Source organism: Callorhinus ursinus, unplaced genomic scaffold (genome assembly GCF_003265705.2).
Source record: "Callorhinus ursinus isolate GAN/ISIS: 27379988/994484 unplaced genomic scaffold, GSC_fseal_2.0 scaffold10, whole genome shotgun sequence".
Classification (NCBI taxonomy): domain Eukaryota; kingdom Metazoa; phylum Chordata; class Mammalia; order Carnivora; family Otariidae; genus Callorhinus; species Callorhinus ursinus.
The window spans coordinates 34759844-34769970 of record NW_027397072.1 but is presented as its reverse complement, the minus strand read 5'-3'; the positions used below and the strand labels follow the sequence as shown (position 1 = coordinate 34769970).

The 10127-nt window shown below is 48.3% G+C and overlaps 1 long non-coding RNA gene across 1 annotated transcript in view; it reads right to left on the bottom strand.

Moving 5' to 3' along the window:
- Positions 1 to 7295: 7295 nt before the first annotated feature.
- Positions 7296 to 10127, bottom strand: part of LOC141373576 (uncharacterized) — a 21833-nt gene continuing 19001 nt past the window's right edge. Inside the window, exons 3-4 of the long non-coding RNA XR_012379709.1 lie at positions 9846 to 9939; positions 7296 to 8505 (exon numbers count right to left, since the gene is read on the bottom strand). This is a non-coding gene — a long non-coding RNA (uncharacterized lncRNA). The remainder of the gene's footprint in view (positions 8506 to 9845; positions 9940 to 10127) is intronic.

Here is a 10127-nt window from a genome sequence, read left to right as displayed (position 1 = left end):
AAGGCAGCAGTGGGGCTGATGGTAGAAGCCCCACGTAAAGATTGCTGTAAATTATACCTGGTCACACAGGAACATCTCAGGGAGGAGAAAAGATGGAAGGAGCTGTGATTTTTTAGGTGCAGAGGAGGAGCTAAGGTAGGTGTATCAGTTATCCATGCTGCCTAACACATGACCCCAAAACTTAGCAGCTTAAAACAAGAGGCATTTATTACTTCCGAGTTTGTATGGGCCAGGGATCCCGGCACAGCCGAGGATGGCTACAGTCAAAGTGACTGGGGCTACAGTTTTCTCAAGACCTGATGTGGGGAGGGTCTGCCTCTAACCTCATTCTTGCGGCTGCCCGCAAGGTTCACTTCCTCTCCGGCGGCTCTCTCAGGGCTTTGCCGTGTGGGCCCCCGCTAGCCCAGCTTGCAACATGACAGCTGGCTTCCTTCAGGGTGGAGAGTGTGCCCGAGAAGGAAGCCACAGTCTTTTAATAGCATGATCTTGGAAGTGACATCTCATTACCTCTGCTTCATTCTGCTGGCGAGAAGCAAGTCACTAAATCCAGTCCTTACTCGCTTTAAGGGGAGGAGATTACACAGGAATACCAGGGCAGGGGAATCAACTGGGCTGTAAGAAGTGGGGTTGCCTACCACAGGGGAGCTCTGATGTTCAGGTGCCATGGAATTGCCAAAGACTACAGATGGTTGAGAAATTCTTTATCCAGATGCAGCAGGGACATTTGAAACTTACTTCGTCAATACCATCCAGTTGTACTTTCTGCAAGGATTAGGAATAATTGAATAACTAGGAATCTTAACTAGGAATCTGTCTATCTATCTATGATGCTAAATGGTCCTAGCTAACTGGGCTAATTACGTCCTTTGGCTGCTCGTTCTGGGGCCAGTTTTCAACTTGCAGGGAAAAGGCATTATTTGTGAGTGTGTGCACATGCTCGCACACGGCTGTGCTTATTCTCTGTGGTGTCTGCTTCTCGGGTCCTACCCTTCCCTGAGCCCGGAGACCTTTGGGTTCACCTTGCCTCTGCTCCCCCCTCTGCACTCCACCGGGAGGTCACGTGTGAGGAAACAAGCCCCACGTGGTTTTAATCATTTTGCTATAAAAGCTGAGCTGCTCTCCGCTTTGATCCGGGCTGAGCTGCTGGAGGAAGGGCTGGGGGCCGGGCTGGCCTGTCCGCGGAGCCCTCCGCACACACGGCTCCCACATCAGACGGCAGCCGTAAAATGGAGCACAGCTCATTAATTCTCCCTCTTAACCAGGGCACCTGACAAGAAGTGACTTTGAAAACCCGGAGGACGGATGGGCGGGCGGGTGGGCGGCTCTCGGGCTACGCGAGGAACATCTGTTTCCAGGTCCCTGGCTGTTAAATTGACATCTTTTTATTTGAAACGTTTCTTTTATTTCCCAACTTCCTGCAATTGGCAGGGTCTCGGTGCCAGGCAGTAGACTGTCGCGGCTTTGTGGGCCATATGAGCTGAGTGGCTTCACTGTCCCGCACCGCAGGCCTCTAAGTGCCAAAGTGGGCAGCCTGGCCCTCTGTCAATTATGAAACCTATGTTTGTGCAGAGAACATCGAACCCCATAAAAAACCAAAATGGCCTTGAAATTGAAAACCCTGTGAATGTCTGTGAACCTCCATATGAGAAATATTAGCGTTTCAGAACTAGAAAATTCACTGGGAGCCTGGCATTTTCCATCAGGAGTCTTCTCTCCTTGGGACCCAGCAATTAAGTGTACTTGAGAAGAATGATTCAGCCCCTGCCTGCAGCCTTCCTCCCGGATGCTGAGATAACTATTGGTGACTACAGACCCAGGTTCGACCTTTAATCTCAGCCTGGCAAAGGTCACTAGCAAAGCCTGGGTTGACCTTTCTCTGTGTGACGGCTCAAGGCTTTTAGGATGGGACTGGAAATGGTGGGTGGATGATCCCGTATGTTTCTACTTTGACCCAGGGGCCTTTGGATCATCTTATATTCTTGGCAGTCTGATCCGCATGCTTTATCCTTCATCCTTCAGGATCCACCATGGGCCAGGTAGATCACCTTCTGCAGGACAGATAGCAGTCTGTCATTTGAGAAACAATGGCATTGTGTAGTCCCAAGGGATCATCCAGGAATAACGGCATTTGGATACCCTTTGGCATGCACAATTGTGTGTGAGAATGTGGTGGCCAGAAGATGTAAGTCTGAATGTTGGTGCCTCTGTGTGATAACCTTGGTCCCATGATGTCTGTGTGTTTCTGCAGCAAGTGCTCAAGAAGTGAGTAGATGAGCACATAATATATCTTTGTCAGAACGTGTTTCTGTGTGTTAAGGTACATTAAGAGCTGCTGGGTGGCGTGGCATTGTGCATTTGTGAGTTGTGTGTGAGAATGAGAATTTCTTCATTTTTGTGTTTCCTGAAAGCAGTGGAGATGATCCTTACTGGTTCTGCTTTACCAGTGACTCTGACACTCATGCTCCTTTGTTTTCAAGACCTTGGGTACCCCCATCCTTAACTCTCTGAGGGCTCCATTAGGGCTGGAGGCTCTCAAGTGAGATTGCCTGGGGTTGAATCCTGGCCCCTTCTTTTTCTAGCAGCGTGACTTTGGACAACCTCTATTTTTTTTTATTTAAAATTTTATTTATTTTTAAGTAATCTCTACATCCAATGTGGGGCTCAAACTCACAAACCTGAGATCAAGAGTTGCATGCTTTACCGACTGAGCCAGCCAGGCGCCCCTCTCTGGGACAATCTCTGTATACCTCAGTTTCCTTATCTATAAAGGGAGAGTAAAATAGTACCGAATTGAAGAATCCACGAACTAATTCCCGTAAAGCAATTTGAAATCACCTCCATTGGTTAAATGTCACCCTTGTCACTGCCATCACTTTTACCTCTTAGATTCTATACTGTCCTTATGTCTTGATGGTCTATTCCCCGCCATCTCCCATCATCATGTTATCAACCCCCATCAACTCAGTTACCCCAGCCCCTTCGCCACTGCTGTTGCATGCCACTGTTCCCATCCAGGCCACCAAACTAGAGAGTTTCCAGAAGGGGCAAAACTGGCAGGGTGTGACCCACCCAAATTGGGTCACTTGGGTGGCAGAACCAGAGAATAGGTGCTCTGTGATTTCTCAACTACTTGGGTGGAGAACAAGGGCAGGTGAGTGAAAGTAGGAGGGGAGCCCCCCAAACTGGTCCCTACAACATGCCTCCTTCTCCCTTCTCTTCTTCCCCCTTTGGGCTTGGCTTGGGGTGAGGAAGGAGGACCCACAGCAAGGCCATGCCTGTTGTCTGCTGACTACCAGCGTGGGAGTGTCCAAGAAACACAGTCAATGTCCTGGTCACTTCGGCTTTTCTATTCCAATTTGAATATATTAAAATGCAACCTTCCAGCTGTGCAAATCCCCAGGCCATTGAAATAAAAGGTTTTTAACTTTAACCATTAAAGATTTAACTAGCCAATAAATCTAAGTATGTGGGGGGTTGTTACCAAACGTTTATTACGTTGCTCTTGCTTTTAACTTAAGAGCAAATGCCAAGTGTGGACGTCCATGAAAAAGACATTCCCTTATGGTCAAAACTGGTATCAGCCCCCAACTGAAAAAGCAACAGACCACTGTCTCCAGAAGGGTCCACTCACTTTGCTCTCAAATCCCTTTAGGAGTTAAAATGGCTATATCAACTTTACAAACCAATTTGCTTGCTGCAAAAAAGGCCTATAATAGCCTCTTGTTGCCACGGTCAGAACATGACTGACTAAATTAATCCAAAAGTCTTTCAATTTGAGCATCTTGGCGCCAACTTTTCCAGAACCAGATTTTATAAAGGCACAAAGGGGATATAGCTTTAGTGAAGAAAATCACAAGATCTTTCTCTTTTGGTATCTTCTGGGTGAGAAGGGTAATCAGTGTCTTGGAGCATAGTGCTTAGTTTTGCCATTTTTACCTTTAAGACAAGCAAGAGATCTGCCCGGTAGTGAAATATGGCTTTTAATTTACACAAATGTAAATGTATAGAATTTAACAATCATATTCACCCTGGACTTTAAAAAAATGAATAGAAGCCAGATAAATCTTGGCCATTAAAAAAAACCCAAAAATCAAAAAAAGATCTGACGTACATGTTGAGTTATACCAGCCAACGAGGGGACAGAGCCACGTTCCAGATGTGCTATTTTCCTGCCCACTGACAGTTCTCCAACCCACCCCAGCAATAAAAAAGTCCTGAAGTGGATTTTTTTTAATCTGGCTTAGACTCCGTTTTGCCCGAGAGGCCTGCTGGGTGGGTCCTCTGGGTTTTATTTCTCACAGAACAAACCAGTGAGCCCTGTTTGTGGGAAATACACAGTAAATTCTGGCCTTTGCTCATGAAACTTCCCTCCGGAGCATTTTTCACATCTAAATAGGAGGTGAGTAAAGTTGATAAGCAGTTATATATTTTTAAAAGTGATTTTACCTTTAGCTTGAAGAGTTTTAGCTTGAGATTTTGAGCTCTGTGAGAGTGTATCCTCTCGTCTGTAGATTACAAACCAGTGAGGAGAACAACAGTGGTGAAGCACGTGCTCCCTCCCATCCTCGTAGGGGGCACTTACGTCTGCCTTTTAACCGGCAACCCTTTTGCATCTTCTTGACTTCAGCTGAGGCTGATTCGGTGGGGGGTGTGTGTGTGTGTGTGTGTGTGTGTGTGTGTGTGTGTGTGTGTGTCTTTCTGCTCGCATGATCTCCATGTTCATTCCATTGCAACTATCTAGAAGGAGGCATGATACCCAGGGACCTGGGGTACAGAAGCATTTCCCCTGGAGGACCTTAGCAGTGCCCTTTGATGTGGGTGTGGTAGGGAAAGGCTAAGCAGGATACCTTTTAAAGTCTTCTCAATGGATTGGGAAGGTGGAAGCCCTTGGAGAAATTCTTTGCAAACCCAACCGGAACAGAAGTGAAGTACTGGCTGATTTGCTGGGAATCTTCTTAGTCGGGGAGTCAAATCCAGAAACTCCAAAGACATGTTTCAGTCTCAGAAACTGGAAGAGCTGACACCATCCCTCAGGAGGCTGGAGTGAGCTGTCTGCCATTCAAGGCTTCTAAATAGCAAGGATCGTCAGCCCATGTGGAAAATGCAAGAGTGTCTCACACCAGCCTCTCTCCGACACTTGCAGATCAACTTTGCTGTTCCTTCTGCCTTCTCTGATTTTGAAATCCCAAACTTTTGAACTGAGGAGAGAGCGAGAAAGCAAAAGAGAAACTTCTCAACTGTTACTAGAAACTGGCTTTCTGAATGACAAGGACAATTTTTTATTTGGATCCCTAGTACCTGTGCAACTGTACATGGTAGGCTTGTTCTGGGCCATAATTTTGGTGTTCTTGGAAAAGAGGTACCTTTACTTCTTGCCAGAAGGATTATAGTTGCTGAGAAGACAATTCATTTCATTTGTTCACTGATCCATTCATGTATTAGCTCATTCATTCATTCTACAAATGTTGCTGGATGCCTTCTGTGTGTTTCTCTGCCCAGCATTTGGTTCAGGGCTGTAGGCAGAACAGGACCCAACGCCTGAGTAGACAGCCAGCATCCCCAGGGATAAGGAAAGTGACCCTTGACTCTATCTCTAGTGGTTATGGAGTGGGACCTTCCTCTGTGCGTGTCAAAAGTAGAAGAGTCTTGCACCTGTTAGGGGTTGGATCCGTCTTTACGTGTGGCTTTCGTTGTCTCCCTGGAGCTATTTCAGATCTCCCTTCCGGCCATAATCCCCAACTCTGGGGTCTCCTCCACATTCAGTTCCTGTTTCTAGAGAAGGCAGACACTGTGGACCGCTTCCCGGCTGGCTTCCTCACTCTGCTCCTCTCAGTGCCCTCCCACTCACCATCCTAGCTTGGGTGTCAAAACCGATCCCTCCTCTGTCCCTCTTGATTCCTCTGCCCCCGCGTGCTCCGGAGCCTCTCTGTGCTATGAAATTCCTGTCTCCTGCATCTGTCTGTTGGGTCTCTCCTCCCTGTGACGACTTCTGAGGCTCATCCCCGAGTGGGGGCCTTCCCCTCCCAGGCTCTGCATGGGCTGCTGCCTTGGACCCAAGAGAGGGGACAGACTCCATCTGCACTGGCTGGGGTCATTCTCCCTCCTGCCAAGACATTGCCCCAAACATGTCTCCTGGCTGCTTCTTTCTCCTTTTCCTTTCTGAAAGTAGCCATTTAAAAAGGTTGAAGGGGGCTTCACGAGGTTTAGGAGGTTTATTAGTTTTAAAAACCACGGTCCCTGTTTGGAGGGAAGGGAAACAGTCGCCTTCTTTTCACATTACGTCAATCCACAGGCGTCTGTAATTTACATTTTTTAAACTCAAATGTTCAGAAATAATGGAAAGGCTGCCTGAAAAAAGCAGATGAAATAAAAACTGGGAGAAATGTGTATTATACAAAAACCAGACCTGTGAGCCTGAGGCGAGACACACCGATGACCTGGGGAGCTGATTAATGAGGCCGAGCAAAGGAAGCCCAGGTGAGTGTAGATGCCAGGATTTCTTCCCAGTCCCTGACGCTGGCATTTCATTTCCCACGCAGGACTTCACGGATGGTTTTCATTCGGAAATTTTAGAACCGCTGATGTTTCTGCCCTAGGAGAAAAGAATCCTGGGCTGGGAAGGTGCACAGGTGGGGGAGTGGGGAGGAAAGGAGTTGGGGCCGTGGGGAATGGAACCCACCAGGGGGGCCTCGCCTCCATTGCTCCTGGTTCTCAAAGGCAATCCTCTGTGACCCAGCCTCACCCTTTTAGGTCCCCTCTCTCCTCCCCATTCTCCGAGAAAAGGGAAATGATGACCAGGTAGTAAGACCGCGGTAAGAAGTATTAAAGTTTTGTTTTGTGACAATCTTCAGTATAGTCACTTCATTAAAACAAACCCAACTCCTAGTTACAAATCAAGTATCGGTTTACAAAGTAACTTATTCTTTTTTTTAAAGAACCAGATTTTATTTCATTGGTATTTATTTATTTTTTAAAAGATTTTATTTATTTATTTATTTGAGAGAGCGAGAATGAGAGAGAGAGAGAGAGAGAGAGCACATGAGAGGGGGGAGGGTCAGAGGGAGAAGCAGACTCCCCGCTGAGCGGGGAGCCCGATGCGGGACTCGATCCCGGGACTCCAGGATCATGACCCGAGCCGAAGGCAGTCGCTTAACCAAGTGAGCCACCCAGGCGCCCAGTATTTTTTTTTTTTAATCAGAGAGAGAGAGAGAGAGCACAAGTAGGGGGAGCGGCAGGCAGAGGGAGAGGGAGAAGCAGGCTCCCCACTGAGCAGGGAGCCCAATGTGGGACTCAATCCCAGGACCCCGGGATCATGACCTGAGCCGAAGGCAGACAGACGCTTAACCCACTGAGCCACCCAGGCGTCCCCAAAATAACTTATTCTGCATATCGTTTTTTCCTTGGTATTTTGTCTCTGAATGCTATTTCATGAACATTCCTTTGACCAATATTTTAAGGGCGTATCATATGCCAAGGATGGTTTTGGGATTTGGCAACACAAACAAACAAACATGGTCATTACTGCCTACTTTGGTGAGGGTGGGGGTTGGACAAAACCATCAGTGTGGGGAGACGAGGTCTCTGATAGCGGAAGTAGCAGGTGTTACAGCAGATCCTGTGGGAGTGGCGGGCTGGGGATGAGGGGCTAGAGAGCTTCCTGGGAGAAGCAACTTTAGGTCTGGAAGAAGGACTTAGCCAGGTGAAGAGGCTCCAGGGGGGATGCCAGGCAGAGAGGAGACTGTGCACCTGAGCCCAGAGGCAAAGGATATTGTGCATGCAAGTTCTGTTGAGCGGCTGGGACAGCAAGTGGCAGGAGAGAGACCTGGGAGGGTAGCAGGGACCCAACCATGCAGGCTCTTTCCGAGGAGCTTCAACTTCATTCCATGGGTAATGGGAAGTCTGAAGGGTTTAAGCTGGAGAGCTTATATCTCTTTGAATCACTTCCATTCAGTGACGGACGTGGCCTTAGAAATCCTTTAGTTCCACTCTCTTCTTGTAGAATGTGAAGCTGAGGCCGGGAGAGGGAAATACCATTGTTCCTCTCACTACCATTGTCACCAGCTCGTGTTTATTGAGAGCTGACAGACAACAGCTCCGCCTCCGCCTCCGCTTTCTCTCACTCGAAGCCACCCTCTGGGAAGACTACTTGGAATATCCCCATTTTACAGATGAGGAAACTGAGACCCAGAAAGATGAAGTAATTTGCCTAAGGTCACTTGGCTAGCAAGTCCTGAAGCCAGTATTTGAACAAAGTCTGTCTGACTTCACAATCTTAACTGTACACGCCCCTCTCCCAAAGTCCCGTAATTCATAGCAGGGCTGGAATTTAAACTCAGGCCTCCTGATATTAGTCTGCACTCATGAGCCAGCTGTGTGTGGCATAGAGCAGGTTCACGTGCTTTCTTAAGAGGTGGGCAGCAGACCTCATGTCATTTTCTCTGCTTTTGGTGGCCGTGTCTCTGCTGACTCTGTACTCCTTTGTCATAACGATGCCTGACTTTGCCACTTTAAAAAAAAAAAGATTGATTTATTTATTTGAGAAAGAGAGCGCGTGTGAGCGGGGGAAGGTGCAGAGGGAGAGAATATCCAAGCAGACTCCCGCTGAGCGAGGAGCCCGACAGGGGGCTTGATCTCCCGACCCATGAGATCGGAACCTGAGTGGAAACCAAGAGTTGGAAGCTCAACCGACTGAGCCACCCAGGTGCCCCTGAATTTGCCACTTTTATATCCTGTTCTCTATATATCTTTCAGGAAGGTTATTACACGGATACAGCTGATGTTACTGTTCTGAGGAGCACAAGCACTGAAGTCAAGAAAGCTGGGGTGGGGAGAAGTTCTGAGCAGTGGGCTAAACAACTTTGTGGATTCCCGATCTGTTGGCCTAAGGACACTGGCTGTGGTGGCTGGGGCGGTCCTAGCCGCAGTGGGTGAGCTGGCCTGTCCCTCTTGAGGTCAGCAGTCCTTAGAACAAGGACCTCCCAGGGCTGGTCACTGTAGGGCCAGCTGGCCCAGGGGACTGGCACCTTCAGCTTCTACGGGGCTCGCGGCTGCCGGGCCTGGTGAGGTCCCAGCCACTTGTCATTGCTTCCCAGCTAATGACCTCCTGGCCTGGCCACATCTCAGCTAATTTCTGCAATTAGGGAAGCTTGTTTTCAGAGGCTGAAACAGGAACTTTTCTGAATTAGCTTTTATGGTTCAGAGCCTTTAATTTGAGATTTAAAAAACATCATAGCTCGCCAAAACCAAATAAACTGCAGCTAATGAAATTCGCAGAAGTTCTCAGAGAATGCTTCTTACTGGTGCTCCTGCATGATTTATTGACAGCCGGTTGTAAAAACAATCTTATTAAAGGTCATAATGTTGGGTAAAAAAAAAAAAGCCCTTTAATTTATAGCATAATTAGGCTTCCTCCAATAGCTCCGCGGCCAGGGCTGTCACTCAGGCTCTGAGGAAGCACTTGGTGTTTTTCATTATATCACAGCAAAGGAGATCCATGCTCCTAGAGGGCCCAATGACTTTCTCTTTATGGCCCTTTTATTGCTGCTAAAATAGTCAAAACAGGGGGTTGATTAGAGCCGACTGATGCCTACTGATTATGGGAACACCTCTTGTGGGGGGAGGGAGAGAAGGTAGGAGGGGGTCCGGGACCTCAGGACATGCCTCCGACGGAAAGGGATGGACTTGTGAAGGGAGTGTGACCAGGCTTCCTGGCTCTGCCCTAGACACTTGTGGATTGAAGGCTGACCCCAGGCAGGCGGAGCTGGGGTGATAAAAAGGCAAGAGGAAGGTGCTAATGCCTCAAGGAAGAGACAATCCCAGGGCAGGATGTGTATGGGAGTAAGAACCTTAAAAATGCTAATGGGTCCCAAGGCGAAGAGCCGGCTTGCAGGTGGTGAGGGAAGCAGCACCAAGGAGCAAAGGTCTGGCCTGGCACTGGCCCTGCAGAAGGAGGAAGGGAGATTCAGTATCTGTGGGTGGGGAGGAGGGCAGGTCCTGCTTTGCCCTGTCCCAGAGCCCCTGGTGGGATTTTGGAGCCTGCTCTTCAGGGTTGTGCTTGTACAGTGGGGAGTCTGGGAGGCCGTGTGTGTGTGTGTGTGTGTGTGTGTGTGTGTGTGTGTGTGTGTGTG